Here is a 15239-nt window from a genome sequence, read left to right as displayed (position 1 = left end):
TCTTTGGTAACCCCCTTCCCGATGCTTCTGTGGATGACGGGAGGTGATCTTTCCTCCTGACAACTGGATCTGGAAGGACAGAGGCAGCAGGATCAGGGATTCCCTTTATCCAACTTTCAGAGGTCCCCAGAGAGCAGATGTAACCACTCCCTGCTCCTCGAAGCTCCAGGGACCTTCAGCCAAACAAACAAACAGCCGGAGTCAGAGCTGAAATTGAAGGAACCAGCAGGCAACACACCACCAAGGAATGGCGGACGAGAGTTCACTGGCTGATGGGGCCCAGCGGACCTCAGAAGCTGTATGTGGTGGCAGGGTGGAATGGAGTGGGCAGGGAAGGGGAAGGGACGAGAGCTGTGCTCCTGAGTACTTGTGTATACGAAGGAAGCCAAGGCGATGCTGGCCATGTGTGTGTTTGGTAGCGGCCAGTATGAGAGGTATATGTGAGTTATTGCCATGCAGGGCTAAGTGTGGGTGTTACTGAGGCGAGGCAAGTTTGACTGGGGAAGGGGTCACCCATGCACCTTGGTTCTGTGATGATATGGAGTTGTTGGTGCTCAGACAGTAATTTCTACCCTCTTGACAAGAGGCTAGGTGGGTAAGAGATGACCCTGGGTGGTCTCTGAAAACCTGGTCACAGCCAGCCTGTCGACCCCGAGGGTCTGTTGTTCAAGGACTTCAAAGCCTGGTCTTTTTCAGCAGCACCCAGAACACCAGCCGTCCTTCCCCTGCCCTCGCCATCTGCTTTTACTCTGAGGAAAACAGTGTGTGTGTGTGTGTGTGTGTGTGTCCATATGTGTCTGTATGTATGTCTGTGTTGTGTCTGTATATGTGTCTGTGTGTGTGTCTCTGTCCATGTGTGTCTCTGTTCACGTGTGCGTGTATTGTATCTCTGTGTGTGTGTATATCCATATGTGTCTATATGTATGTCTGTGTTGTGTCTGTATATGTGTCTGTGTGTGTGTCTCTGTCCATGTGTGTCTCTGTTCACATGTGCGTGTGTTGTATCTCTTTCTGTGTGTGTGTGCGCGCGCGCGCGCGTGTGTCCATGTCTAGACAAGCTGATATAGGAGGGGAAGGGCTTGACTTTCCTTCTTCACTCTGTATACCCCCTTAGGAGGCCTTTGCTCACGTACCACACTGCGCTACCCCTCTCCTGCCCAGCCTTCCACACCTCCCTATAGCTTTAACCTGTGTTCTTCCCAGGAATTCGAAAGACTCTCCCTGTGAATATATAGACTTATCTGTTCTTGAATTAGGGTTCGAGAACATTCAAGGCCATGAGTCCACTTATAGCTGATTAGATGTTCTGGCGAGAGGAGGAGGGAATGTAGTCCTACAGAAATGACCAGGATCATGGGAAGGGCTTCTAACAGCAGATGCTGCTCCCAGGGACTTGCAGATAAGAGTTGACAGCCAGCAACAGGTGTGGAGCTCTGGGCAAACCTTTATTCATCTTTGTGGGGATTCTTGGACTGTACGCTTCTCTACCTGTCCCTGTTTGGAGACTTAGGGACGCATAGATGGTTCTCAACTTACAAAGGTTTGATTTAAGGTATATATATATATATATATATATATATATATATATATATATATATATAATGGCATGTGAAGACTTACAAAGATTACAAACAAACCAACTTAATGTGTAAAGGCAATACCCACTGAGAAGCCATATTTAGAGTTTTGAACTTTGCCCCTTACCAGGCCAGTGATATGCAGGATGATGGTCTTGTGATGCTGGCTAAGGGTAGGCACCGGAACCCCTGCTGACCACACAGTCACAGGATGAACATTGTTGCCCTCCTAGTGGCCACACAGTCACAGGATGAACATTGTTGCCATCCCAGTGGTAGATTGCAGTTGTTAAGATAGAATGTTCAGCATATAGATACATTTTAGAGTTGCAGTCTTTTCAACTCAAAAGGCTTTTTTAAAAAAAGGCAGTCCCATTGTAAGTCAGGGTACCTCTGTCTGAGCTAGAGAGGGTCATTCACTGAAGAAGGAGCCTTACTCTGGAAGAGGCTGGGTACTGTCTGCAGAGCTGGTGCCTGTGCCACCTGGGCTACAAGGGTCTATCCAAGGTCTAGTTGGCTGGCTGTGTTAGCTGGAACCAGCCAAAAACCAGGGCACCGACAATCAATTAACTGTCAGAGGTCACGAGAGTGGGGTTACCTCCCTAGTGTTGCGCCCCCCCCAAACCCAGTAGTGCCTGAGAACCAGGCTTGGCTGTCTTCTCGGGCGTGTGTGTGAATATGGTCCTGGGGTTGTGACCTCAGGCATGAGGAAATGGACAGTACTCATCAGTGCCTGAGAAGGAAGGAAGGAAGGAAGGAAGGAAGGAAGGAAGGAAGGAAGGAAGGAACAGGACATGGAGTGGTTTAAAAATTAAAAGACATTGCTCACCTAAGCTGCAGAATTACTCCAAAAGTCTTTTAAAATCTAATCCAGTAGCATCACTTCTTCTCTGATACCCTGCTGTGACTTTATGATGCCTAGACAACCTCATGCTCCTCTAGATCATCAGGTACCCGAGGCATCATTGAGTTGGCTGTCTCTGACCACCAGCGTTTGTGTTGAACTTGTTTCTGTTCTTTACCGAGTTGTTGTATTTTTCTCACTCCAGAACCCTCTGTCCCTATCCCGTGTAGCTCGGGTTAAAACCAGCTTCTGAGAGGGATCATCCTAACAGAGGGCCTGCCCAGTTATTTGCTGCGCCATTGCCTTTGGTCGGTGGCTTCATAATAGCAATCATCCTTACATTAACTTCGTTATTTCTTTATTTGTCATATGTCTATATCTAATCTGCACAGGTAGACCTGTCTTCTTGCTTATAGCTCTTCATGGTACCTAATTCAGTGCCTTGGATATAGGAGGCTGTGGTCTGAGTGGGCTTCTGTTTCTGCCATGTGCCCAGCCTTGCTGCATTTTTCCCCCTAAGACAGGGTTTCCCTGTGTAGCTCTGGCTGTCCTGGAACTTGCTCTGTAGACCAGGCTGGCCTTGAACTCAGAGATCCATCTGCCTCCGCCTCCCGAGTGCTAGGATCCAAGGAGTATATCACCACCGCCTGGCCCTTGTTGTATTCTCAAAACCCAGGGGTACTGCAATGGGACAGGAGTGTTGTTCTAGACCAGCTCTTCTGAGGAGTAGGTAAGGGAGGTGTTGTTCGTGGCTCTCCTACTGCCACATGGACTGCTCTGTAGGGTTCTGGCTAGCAGCCCTGGTCAACAGGTGCAGAAGTCAGTTCCTCAGCGATCACTGATGAAGGTGAAAGCATGAGGAAATGATGTTCCAAGGACAAATAAACTGTTATGCTATCCTTATCAGCTGTTCCCAGGGAGCTTTGGCAAACTCCTGGCCTGCTGTGCTCCCAGGTCTTCATAGAGAGAATGGCTGTCATGCGTAGTGGCGCTCACCTATACAGTTGCTGTTTGCGTTAGAAGTAGCCCCTCCGGTCAAGACCATGATGACAAAACCCACAAAGACAGCTGACCGGATAAGGGGGAGCTCTTGAATCACAGACTGATGGCTGAGAGACCAACAGGGGACTGATCCAGACTCCATGAATGTATTGCCAGGGAGGAGGCCACAGAAATCACTGGGGCCTTGGTTAGTAGATCAGCGTTTACCATGGTGTATGAATGATCTTTGGGAGCCCATTCCAAATAGAGGGATGCTCTCTCAGCCTGAACACATGGGAAAGGGCCTAGGTCCTGCCCTGGATGAAATGACAGACTTTGGAGATCCCCACAAGGAGGGCCTCATCCTCCCTGGGGAATGGTGTGGGGATTAGGTGGGGGGCTGGTGGAGGGACCAGGGAGGAGGGGTGAGAGAGGGAGCTGGGATTGACATGTGAAGCATTCATGTTTCTAATTTTAAATAAAAACATATTGAGGAAAAAAAAAAGAAGTAGCCCCTCCATCTGGACGGAGCCCTGCCCCAGTACATATGGCTTGACAAGCAGAGAGAAGGATGGACATTCCATTATAGAGTGTGTGTGTGTGTGTGTGTGTGTGTGTGTGTGTGTGTGCCCAGTGTGTATCTGTGCTGCTCTCTGCCCTTGGAGTGGGACACCAAGAAGAATAAGAAGAGCAGGTCTCTGAGCAAGGCAGGGGCTGCACTTGTATCCTTTGAACAGAGGTCAGCCTCTCCCACCTCAGCAATAATCCTAGCAGTCATTCTATCAGATCGAGCTGTGTTTTCGCCCTCAGTCACATAGCATAAAACCTATTCCAGAATTCAGGTCCAGGTATGCGAGACTGTCTTTTTCTTTGCAGACGGGTTTCCAGACAGGGATTCTCTGCACAACAGTCCTGGCTGTCCTGAAACTCACTGAGATCTGCCTGCCCCTGCCTCCTGAGTGCTGGGATTAAAGGTGTGCACCACCACCACAACCACCTGGCTAACTCTGTATTCTTGACTATAATATTTTATTTTATCTCTTTCTTCTTCCGGCTGATTTTTTCTTTTTGGTTTTTAGGGACAGGGTTTCTCTGTAGCTTTGGAGCTTGTCCTGGAACTCATTCTATAGACCAGGTTGGCCTCAAACTCACAGAGATCCACCTGCCTCTGCCTCCAGAGTGCTGGGATTAAAGGTGTGTACCACCACTGCCTGGCTTTCCTGCTCAGTTTTTTGTTTTCTTTTTTTTTTAATTTAAAAGCATATTGTACTCACCAGTTTAAAACAGTTAAACAGCCGGGCGTTGGTGGCGCACGCCTTTAATCCCAGCACTCGGGAGGCAGAGGCAGGCGGATCTCTGTGAGTTCGAGGCCAGCCTGGTCTACCGAGCGAGTTCCAGGACAGCCTCCAAAACAATACAGAGAAACCCTGTCTTGAAAAACCAAAAAAATAAAACAGTTAAACAGGCAGAGGGTATATGAAAGCAAAGTGTGGTGGTACACATCTGTAATTGTAGCGCTTGGGAGATGGAGATGGGAGGATCAAGAGTTCAAAGCTATCCTCAGTTACATAGTGAGTTAGAGGCTTGCTTGTGCTATATGAGACCTGCCTTAACCACAGGCAGACAGATAGACACACACACATTCACACACACACTCCACGAACAAGTTTCAGTGGGTTGTACTTGCTCACACCCATAGTTCTGGCACTGCAGAGGCTGGAACAGGAGGGTTTTGAGTTTGGAATCACCCGAGACTCCACAATAAGATCCTACCTCCATTTAAAAAACAAAAAAAAATGTCTCTTCCATTCTAAACTCTTGTTCTGTTGAGCTGCAGCCTTTTAAGGTAGCCACCTTCATTTTTCCCTGCATCCTTCTGATTAAATTATTCTTATGCAGATGTATGTATGCATGCATATAACCCTGTGCTGAAACCGGAGTTACACAGAGCACTTCCATCTGCTTCTTGGAGTTTAATGTTGGACTTTAGGGAATCACTTGTGGCACAACATACAGATTTATATTCTCTTTCAGCTGCGCAGTGTTTGCAGTCTGTCATCATATGCATTGAAACAAGTCTGTGTGGCTAGATATTCACATTGTTTCCGCTTTCTGCTGTGGCAAATACCTATAGTTCCAGCCCCAGGAAGAAGGAAGAAAAGGAATGGTAATACTGAGGAATTTGATGCCAGAGTGGGCAGTATGGTAAGACCTGTCTATAAAAACAATAGTAAAACACACATAGATGCTGGGTGGTGGTGGTGTATACCTTTAAACTCAGCTCTCAGGAGGCAGAGGTAGGCAGATCTCTGTGAGGTTGAGGCCAGCTTAGTTCACAGATTGAATTCCCGGACAGACAAGGCTACACAGAAAAACCCTGTCTCAAAAAACTATCACACATGAATGCGTGCACGCATGCGCGCACGCGCGTGCGTGTGTGTGTGTATGTGTGTGTGTGTGTGTGTGTGTGTGTGTGCTTCACTTAAGGATCTTGATAGACAGGTCTCTGTACAAACACAAGGCTCTCTGCAGAGTAAACTTCTGGCAGTAGACACCTGGGGAACAAGAATGTTGATAGATGTTGCCCAATCTCTACCCACAATGTTGACTTGTTTTCAGTTCCACTTAAGGGGCCCCATTTCTCTAGTACCCCTCCATCACTGTGCACCTCAGACCTCTGTTAGGGTCAGTGAAAAAATGATGCCCCAAGCATACTGGGGTTTGGAGTTTCTTCTCGGGTGCTGGGGCTCTAACTCAGAGTCTTGTGTATGCTAGACAAGGGCTCTACCCAGCCTGGGATTTTTACGTGCAGATGAGTATGTGCCGTTTATATTCTTCACAGTAGCTGTATATTCACACCCTTGTTCTACCTTAATTTTGTTTTGTTTTTCAGAGGTAGGGTCTCATGTAGCCCAGGCTAGCCTCAAAATCACTATGGAGCCAAGAATTGCCTTGGACTTCTGATCTTTCTGCTTTCAGTTCTCATGTGCAGAGAGGTCAGATGACAGGCATGAAGCATCATACCTGGCACATATAGTGATGAGGATTGAACCTAGGGCCTTTCGAGTGCTAGGCAGACCTTCTTCCTACTGAGCCACATAAAAACATAACAGATGGTGCTAATCATCCAAAGCATCAAATTTGTAAAAGGGGGCGTGTTCCCATATTATGTCAGACTTTCTTTTTCCTTTAAGAAAGAAAAGGGTGGAGTATTAAGTAGAGCACTTACTTACCTAGGATAGAGGAGGACGTAGGTTGGATTCCCCTACACTGCCAGAAAAGAAAGAAATCCAAGGGTGAGGCAAAGGCAGGAGGATCAGAAGTCAAGTCTGTCCTTGGCTCCATGAGCTCCCATCTAAAAAGAAGGAGGAGATGGGGTGAGGGAGAGGATGAGCGTCAAACTCCTCATGAGGTGTGATCCTCAACATAGGAAGGAAGGAGGGAGGGAGGGAAGGAAAGAGGGAGGGAGGGAGGAAGGAAGGAGGGAGGGAGGGAGGGAAGGAAGGAAGGAAAGAGGGAAGGAGGAGAGAAGGAAGGGGAGGGGAGGGGAGGGGAGGGAAGGGAAGGGAAGGGAAGGGAAGGGAAGGGAAGGGAAGGGAAGGGAAGGGAAGGGAAGGGAAAGGAAAGGCAGACATGGCATTACAAGTATAAAACTAAAGACTGGCACTTACATTCTAATCTGTTCTTCTCATATATCCAGAATTTAATTTTCACTTAAAGTTGGGTATATCTCTGTTTTGCTCGTTTATCGTACACACATAATTTACACACACATAATACAAGCAGTTTTGTTTTCTGATCCCTACTTTATCTGTTGTAACACATAAAAGTTAAATTTGAGCCAGGCGTTGGTGGCGCACGCCTTTAATTCCAGCACTTGGGAGGCAGAGGCAGGCGGATCTCTGTGAGTTAAAGGTAGCCTGGTCTACAGAGTGAGTTCCAGGGTGGCCAGGGCAGACAGAGAAACCCTGTCTGGAAAAACCAAAAAGAAAAAAAATTAAACTTATAGTTTTCGGTTTATATAAATAGATCCACATGGATGAGGCACTTCAGTTGATGTAGTACTCAGTTGTGTGCAGAGACCACAGCTTAGACAGTGCTCTGCCTGGTACTATTTCTCTGTTCTGCAGTTCTAGCAGTGTTAAGTATTGAGTGGGGGTGTCTGTGTGAAAGGGAGGTTACTCTGGTGTGTACCCAGAAGTGGAATTGCTAGATTTGAAAGTGTGCATGGCTTTAAGCTTCAGCCTCACTCATGTTGTGAAGTGCTCTACTAAGCCTGTGGATGGGTTTGCATCTCCACCCAGTGGCGTGGTTGTGTGACAAAAGATGCTGGGATTTAATCTGCATCTGTGGTCACCAACCCCAGCATGTTTTCAGGTGTAGTAGGTATTCGTCCTTATTCCCCTGATCCCTCCCACCTCTTTCTCTTTTAAATTACATGTTCTGACTATGTAGCCCAGGCTGGCCTTGAACTTGTGTCTTCTGCTTCAGCCAAATATTAGAATTTCCCTGATTTATCATGGGAAAATGCATAATCATAACATTATATTTTCCATTTTAGTCATTTAAAATTTGTGTGTGTGTGTGTGTGTGTGTGTGTGTGTTCATGTGGAGTCCAAATGACAGCCCTGGGTCACCTTCAGAGATAGGATCTGCCATTGGTCTGCAGCTCACCCAGTCATGTCCACCAGTTAAATTTGCATTTTTAGGCTTATCCAAATTGATCCACGGTTTTCACATGGGTTTTGGGGGGTTTAAACTCAGTTTCTTATGTTTTAGGGCAGGTACCTTATGGATTGAGCCATCTCCCTAACTCATTTCTTAACAGTTCAAGGGCAATAAGTACATTCACAGTGTTCAGCCATCACCACCACCAAACCGAAGAACTCCCCTGAACAAATGTCTTCCCGTTTCCCACCCTACCCCCTCAACTGCTTTTCTACTTTCTGTGTCTATGCTTTTGACCACCGAGTGCCTCCTCTAAGCAGAGTCGTCGTAGCGAGTATGTTTCTATGACTGCAGTATTTCACTTAGCACGTTCTTCTCAGTGTGCAGTAGTTGTCGGAATTGTCTTGTGTGACTGAACAAAGCTGCATGATACACAGGTCCCGAATGTTGCCATGCTTTGTTTTTCCATAGATACTGGATGGCTCTGCATTTTGGATCTTGTGACTGACCGATTCTGTTGTGATGTGTCTCTTGGAGGTCATGGTTTCACTTTCACTGAGTGCATACCCAGAAGTGGAATTGTGGGATCTGATCTTACCCTTTGTTTTTCTTTGGTTTGTTGTTTCTTTCCAGTTTTGGGGATTGCTTGTAGATCTCGTGCAGAGTGTGTGACTCATTTGGATCCTGAATTTTGAGCAGCGTGCACCAAGGTGAGGCAGGCGGTGGCTTCGGAAAGGTCTCTTCTGGAGAGACAGCTGCCCAGAGAGATGCTTTGCTCCGGAGCCCCGGGTGCTGCCTGGAGACAGTGCAAACAACTTCCTCAGGCTACCTCCTTCCTGCCCCGCTCCACCCCACTAAAGTTCCCAGTGAATCTGGGCCAATAGGTAGATGTGTGCTCAGTACTGGGTGGAGTCTGGGTGGTGGTGTCCCTTGTCTCTTCAGGCAGCTGTAGTCTTTTCCTGCAGATGCAGTAGAGCCAGCTACGGAGAGGACAGGTGAGCGCAGATGTGCGGGTGGGTAGGAGCTGTGGCTGAGCCTCTTTTCTGGAGTGTGGCAGACCTGGAGTAGAGAGGGGTTGCTGTATGCCATGCCAAGCGCTTGCTCTGTACGGGGCCAGCACTGAAGCTGCGGGCATTAACTGGCGTGATATGAATTAAGTTTGTGACCCTCTGGGAACTTAGCCTTGGTGCTCTAATTTTGTTGGTTTGGGCCTTTATGTAGGGTGTTTTTGTTTGTTTGCTTGTTTGTGTTTTGCTTCGAGACAAAGTCATACTGTGTAGCCCCAGCTGTCCTGAAACTTCCTGTGTAGATTAGGCTGCCACTAAGGAGATCTGCCTGCCTCTGCCCCCCAAGTGCTGGAATTAAAGGTGTGCTACCTCACCACTGGCTCTTTTGGGGGGAGGAGGACAGGCTCTTAGTGTGTGTCTCTGGCTTGCCACCGCTCCCTGAGTGCTGGAACTGAAGGTGCGCACCTGAGCCTGGTACCCCCTGTTTCAGAGAAGGAATCTGAGGCTGAGTTCATGGATGTCGGCTGCAGAGCCTGAGTTGGAGTTCAGGGTTTTCAGAGTCCATAGCCTTTTTAATCTGCAGCCAGTGCTTTGAGCTCCCCGTCATCTAGGTCCTGATATCTCGTGCCAAACTCTATCTGTCTCGAGGAACATATGGGAAGGAAGGAGAAATAGGGTGCCATCGGGCCATAATCTTTCCCGGGGCCACCCAGAGTTTGCAGCCTTCGGCTTCTGGTGTGTCCCAGAACTCTGGGACTAGTAGTGGTTGAGTTGAGTGAGAAATGGCAACCGCCTTATCTGCAGAAACCACATGTGCCTGGTGATAAAGGCGTCCTTCTGAAAGTAGCCATTTGGCAGATATTGGTCTTTCTGCTGGCCCTGGGAGTTGCCAGTGTGAGACTCTAGCAAGCCTCAGCACCCTGGATGTCCAGGTCAGCACAAAAGAGAGTCTGGAATTTTCTAACTTGATGAAACTTTCTGCTCATAGTTTTTTTTTTCTTTTCTTATGTGCTTGAGTGAACAAATGATAATAATTTAGACGTATGTTTATTTTACGATGTGCCACTTACTTGCCGATTTGGTGTTTGGGAAGCTGGTGGAGTGGGCACTGGAGATAGCATGGTGTAACTGCCACAATAGAACTGAAACGAACTGATGATGAAGACGGATGTGGGAGTGAGGAGGCGCCTGGCAGCTGGGCAGCTAGGAGGGCTCTGTGGCAGGAAGGAGAGAGGAGGGAGGTGACTCGGGTTTTTTATCCTAACCACCGATTCCAGATCCCGTGTGTATAACAGTGTCGACCCCTGTCCTAACACGGACCCAAACATGAGGCTTTGACTCCTGCCCCTGCATCTACCCAGCCCCCATTCTTCTGTGTGCAGGTTGGGGGTGGGAGGCATGTAGTTAAAGTTCTTCTCACAGGGCGGGGAGCAGGAAGATGTGTACAGGGAGGGTAATTAGATGTGCATAGTGCAAGCCCTTGAACTCCTGTGTAATTCTCCTGTCTGTGCTTTCTCTAAGCGGTAATGTTACAGGCGCACGCCACCATAGTAGGCTTAGTGTTGTAGACCTGTAATACTAGCATGGAGGAAGTTGAGGCAGAGGGATCTAAAGATCCTGAGTTGCATATAAGACCCTGCCTCATAAACAGCCCCCCCCCCAAAAGATGGCTCCGTGCTTAAGAGTACTAGCTGTTTTTCCAGAGGACTTAGGTTCAATTCCCAGAACCCCTATGGCAGCTCACAAGTGTCTGTGACTGCAGTTACAGAGGATCTGAAACCCAATTCTGGCCTCCACGTGGTACACAGACACACGTGTAAAACAGTCAAGCACACAAAATTAAAATAATAAAGAGTTAAGGATGGGTGTGGTGTCACTTGCTCTTAATCCCAGGACTCAGAAGGCAGAGGCAGTTGGATCTCTGAGTTCAGCCCTGCCTAGTCACCAAAGTGAACTTCATCAGGCCAGCCAAGACTACATAGTGAGACCCTGTCTTCAAAAAAATAAAAAATAAAAGACTTTAAGGGTATTTTTACTCACCTTGCACTACTGTTTTACATGGCTTCAGTTTTGGGGTTACTTCTTACAACAGCAGATGGCATGCTGCTGGTATGTACTATCATGGTCATCCCTGTGCCTCACTTGGGGTCATGTAGACATGATTATGGTTGTGAAGAAATCATGGAGGGACTCCACCTTCTTTTTTATAGACCCAGGACCTAAGGCTTAGGAAAGCCTATTCATCCTCAAGTCACACATCTTGCTGGTGGCAGAGGGGCGGATCAGTCCCAATGGCCTTCCCCCAAAGCACAGCTCTTAGCCAGAAGACAGAAGGCCCTTTCCAGATAGCTCCATCTGACCCAAACATGGCTGCCAGGATAGGTTCTGCAAAAAGTAGCCATTGGGGCAAGATGCCAAATAAGAAAGAGGTTGAATGGGGACAGAGAAGAGCCTATGGGACAAGGTGACAATGTCACATTGAATTGGCCCAAGAGGAAAAGTCAGAGGCAGGCAGAGTGGTCTTCTGGACTCTGATGTGTTTAAGACATTGGGATTCCTGCCGGGCGGTGGTGGCGCACGCCTTTAATCCCAGCACTCGGGAGGCAGAGGCAGGCGGATCTCTGTGAGTTCGAGGCTGGGCTGGACCGATAGCCTCCAAAACAATACAGAGAAACCCTGTCTCGAAAAACCAAAAAAAAAAAATTAACTGAAAAGACATTGGGATTCCTGTGTTTCTTGGTTGTACATCAGAATAATCAGTGACAATGACACTCTTTCCCAGACGTCTGAGATTCCATTAATTTCTCCTTTTTGAAGCAGAGCACAGGAAACCAGCTGTCCTGCTTCCTGTGGGCCTGCAGGGGTGGGCGCCACTGTCTTCTGTCACAGATTTGAACTCTTGCAAACTGTCTGGCCTTGTACTCTCCTATAGAAATAGAATGAGAACCACCATCACATGCCACCTAGAATTTAAAAACTCAAGACATCTGCCTTAGTCTAAACAGATGGCTCAGAGGTTAAGAGTGATTGATGCTATTACAGAGGACCCAGGTTCAGTTTCCAGCACCCATACTAGGTAGCTAACAACTGCTTGTATCTTCACCCAAGGAATCGGATGCCCTCTTGTGACTTCTGCAGGCACCTGCATGCATGCAGTACACATACAGGCACACAGGTACACGCATACACACATAAAATAAAAAATGGTGCACACCTTTGTTCCCAGCACTCAGGAGGAAGAGGCAGGAGGATTTTTGTGAATTCAAAGTCAACCTGGTCTACATAGTGAGTTTCCAGACAGCCAGGGCTACGTAGAGAAGCCCTGTCTCAAAACATGTATTATTATTTTGTGCATGCATGCATACATGTGCACACGTGCATTCTTGTGTCACAGTGTACATATGGAGGTTGGAGAACAACTCTTGGAAGTGAATTCTGTTTGTCTACTATATAGACCCTGGGGATCAAACCCAGATCATCAAGCTTAGTGGCAATCACATTTAGCCAATGAGCCATCTCTTGAGTCTTTGCTTTGTTTTGAAACAGGGTCTTGTGTGACCCAGACTGGCCTCAAACCTGCTGTACAGCTGAGGATAACCTTAAACTCCTGCCTCTGCCTCCTGAGTACTAGATCACATTCTGAAAAAGTACACATGAAGTTAATTTTAATATTGTAATATTATCAAAATACTGTATTCTCAATGTATAATTACTATAGTTAGGTGACAGTTTACTTTTTTTTTTTTTTTTGGTTTTTACGAGACAGGGTTTCTCTGTATTGTTTTGGAGGCTATTGGTCCAGCCCGGCCTCGAACTCACAGAGATCCGCTTGCCTCTGCCTCCCGAGTGCTGGGATTAAAGGCGGGCGCCACCAACGCCCGGCGACAGTTTACTTTTTAAAAATTACTATTCTATGAAATCAACAGTGTGAACTGGCCACATAAGTCCATACATATTTTAAATATTTTTCTATTCATTTATTTTCATGTGTGTTTGTATGTGTGTGTGCATGTGCATTCATGGAAGTCAGAGAACAACTTATTTCAAGAGTTGATTTTTTTTTCCCTTCTAGTATATGGGTCCTGGGGATCGAGTTCAGGTCATTAGGCTTGGTGGCAAACACCTTTACCCACTGAGACATCTTGTGACCTGACACAGTATTTGAACCCACCTGGGCTTATTGGTATTGTTTGGCCAGATCAGGACTAGTATAATCCACTGATTTCAGATAAGGCATCTGGGGGCCAAAGGAAAGAGGACCTGGCTGGGCTGGCAGTGAGCCAGCCCCAGATCCCAGTGTCCTTAGCCTCCTGGGTGGGCAGTACTGGAAGAGAACTGTCTTCTGGAGGCCCTGGTTGGGAGGCACCCAAGTCAGGTCACTATCGGTAACCATTTCTCCTTTATTTATCCTGGCCCTGGCCTGACTGGCCATTTGGTCCTAAGAGCTTCAGTTTTCTAACCCTGAGAATTCATGGAATTTGGTGTCTGCCCCTCAAGGCAAACACCAGAAGTATAATTTTCAGGAGGCTCTCTGTGATGGCTTCTGGCAAGACATCAGATGGATGACTTGACACTGTTATCAGTTCAAGACACAGGATCAGACGGATGATACAATGTTTCCTCATAGATGTCTTCCCGGCTGGGATTGTTACATTGGGAAGGTTGTCTTCCTCCTTTTGGTACTTGGAGGATGCCCCTACCTTGCATAGGTGGCCTTGAAGCATTGGTCAGTTTCTCTGTCCTTTGAAGTGTCTCAATGAGCCTGGAAAAACAGTCTCACTTCAGACTTCCAGTGACCACACTATATAGGGATGGGACTGACATCCAGCCAGGACATTGCTAGAGCTGTGCCAGAAGCACCAATGGGACTCAACCTATTACTATCTTTTTTTCCCATTCCTGTACCACCTACATTATGACAATGGTTCCTGATGAATAGATCCATTTGTTTTTTTAAAGATTTAATTGTTATGCATACAGTATGCTATCTGCATGTATGCCTGCACACCAAAATAGGGCATCAGATCTCATTATAGATGGTTGTAGGCTGCCATGTGGTTACTGGGAATTGAACTCAGGTCCCCTGGAGGGGCAGCCAGTGCTCTTAACTTCTGAGCCATCTCTCCAGCCTCCAGATCCACTTGTTAATCCAACAAACTTGTTTTGAGAGCTGTGTGCCAGGCACAGTTCTGATTATCAGCAAGCAGAACAATTGTAAAAGAATCTTCGCAGGTAGGGGAGCATTAACCTGTGGCGGATGGCTGCTGGGAAGTGTGGGAAAGGTGAATGAAGAGCTGGATGCATTGGCACCCAAGCCTGTGTCTAAGACAAAAGCCTGCCTGACATACGGCAAATGCAGAGGCTGAAGGAAGGTGCATGCCTGGCTTCCCTCACCAAGCATGGAGGCGGGAGGCATGAGAGAAGAGTTAGGTGATGAGGAAGAGAGGAGGTGCTCACGTGGGTCTCTAGAGCTCAGCAAATGGGATCACTGCAAAGCAGGGCCAGGGTACTGACCCTTTACTGAGAAGAGCCTATGAGGTTGCATTAGTCACATTATAGTCAGCCCTGCTCGAATCCCCTGTGAGATACTGGTAATAATATTAAGTTAAGAAGAATTACTGTGAGTTAGCTGACACCTTGACATGCAGTTAGGCGGGAAAGGTCCTAATGGAGTTTATTAGTTACGGTCCAAATATGCTGCTAAGTGTCCCAGAGTGCACAAGATGCTGCAACATCCTAGAACCACCAGTGCAGAGGTTGAGAGAATCAGACCCTGCCTTTGGTAACCATGAATTTCAGCTATTAATAAGAGACATAGAATGTCTTTCACAGACACATGGTGGTGTGTGACTATAGTCCAACACTCTGGAGGCAGTGTCAGAAGATCAAGAGTTCCAGGCTAACCTAGGCTACATAGTGAGTTTAAAGTCAGCCACAGCAAAGTTAGTGAGACTGGCTTTATTTTTACTTTTAAATTTTTGTTTAATTTCTTTTCTTTTCTTTTTTTTTTTTCTTTTTTTGGTTTTTCGAGACAGGGTTTCTCTGTGGCTTTGGAGGCTGTCCTGGAACTAGCTCTTGTAGACCAGGCTGGCCTTGAACTCACAGAGATCCACCTGCCTCTGCCTCCCGAGTGCTGGGATTAAAGGCGTTGGCCACCAACGC

The 15239-nt window shown here is 47.2% G+C and overlaps 1 protein-coding gene across 2 annotated transcripts in view; it reads left to right on the top strand.

Annotated features, from left to right (window-relative positions):
* St3gal4 (ST3 beta-galactoside alpha-2,3-sialyltransferase 4) overlaps nucleotides 1–15239 on the top strand; it is a 45750-nt gene that overhangs the window by 9777 nt on the left and 20734 nt on the right. The window contains exon 1 of one of the 2 annotated variants that reach the window (XM_021222860.2): nucleotides 8990–9065. The exons of the other annotated variant lie outside the window; for it this stretch is intronic. The gene's annotated coding sequence lies outside the window, so the exon portion shown is untranslated. Of the gene's footprint in view, nucleotides 1–8989; nucleotides 9066–15239 lie in introns of those variants that run through there. 2 annotated transcript variants of the gene reach the window in all.

The sequence above is a fragment of the Mesocricetus auratus genome, unplaced genomic scaffold (genome assembly GCF_017639785.1).
Source record: "Mesocricetus auratus isolate SY011 unplaced genomic scaffold, BCM_Maur_2.0 Super-Scaffold_100022, whole genome shotgun sequence".
Lineage (NCBI taxonomy): Eukaryota > Metazoa > Chordata > Mammalia > Rodentia > Cricetidae > Mesocricetus > Mesocricetus auratus.
The sequence above is the reverse complement of the archived record's forward strand: the minus strand, read 5'-3'. Positions and strand labels throughout refer to the sequence as shown.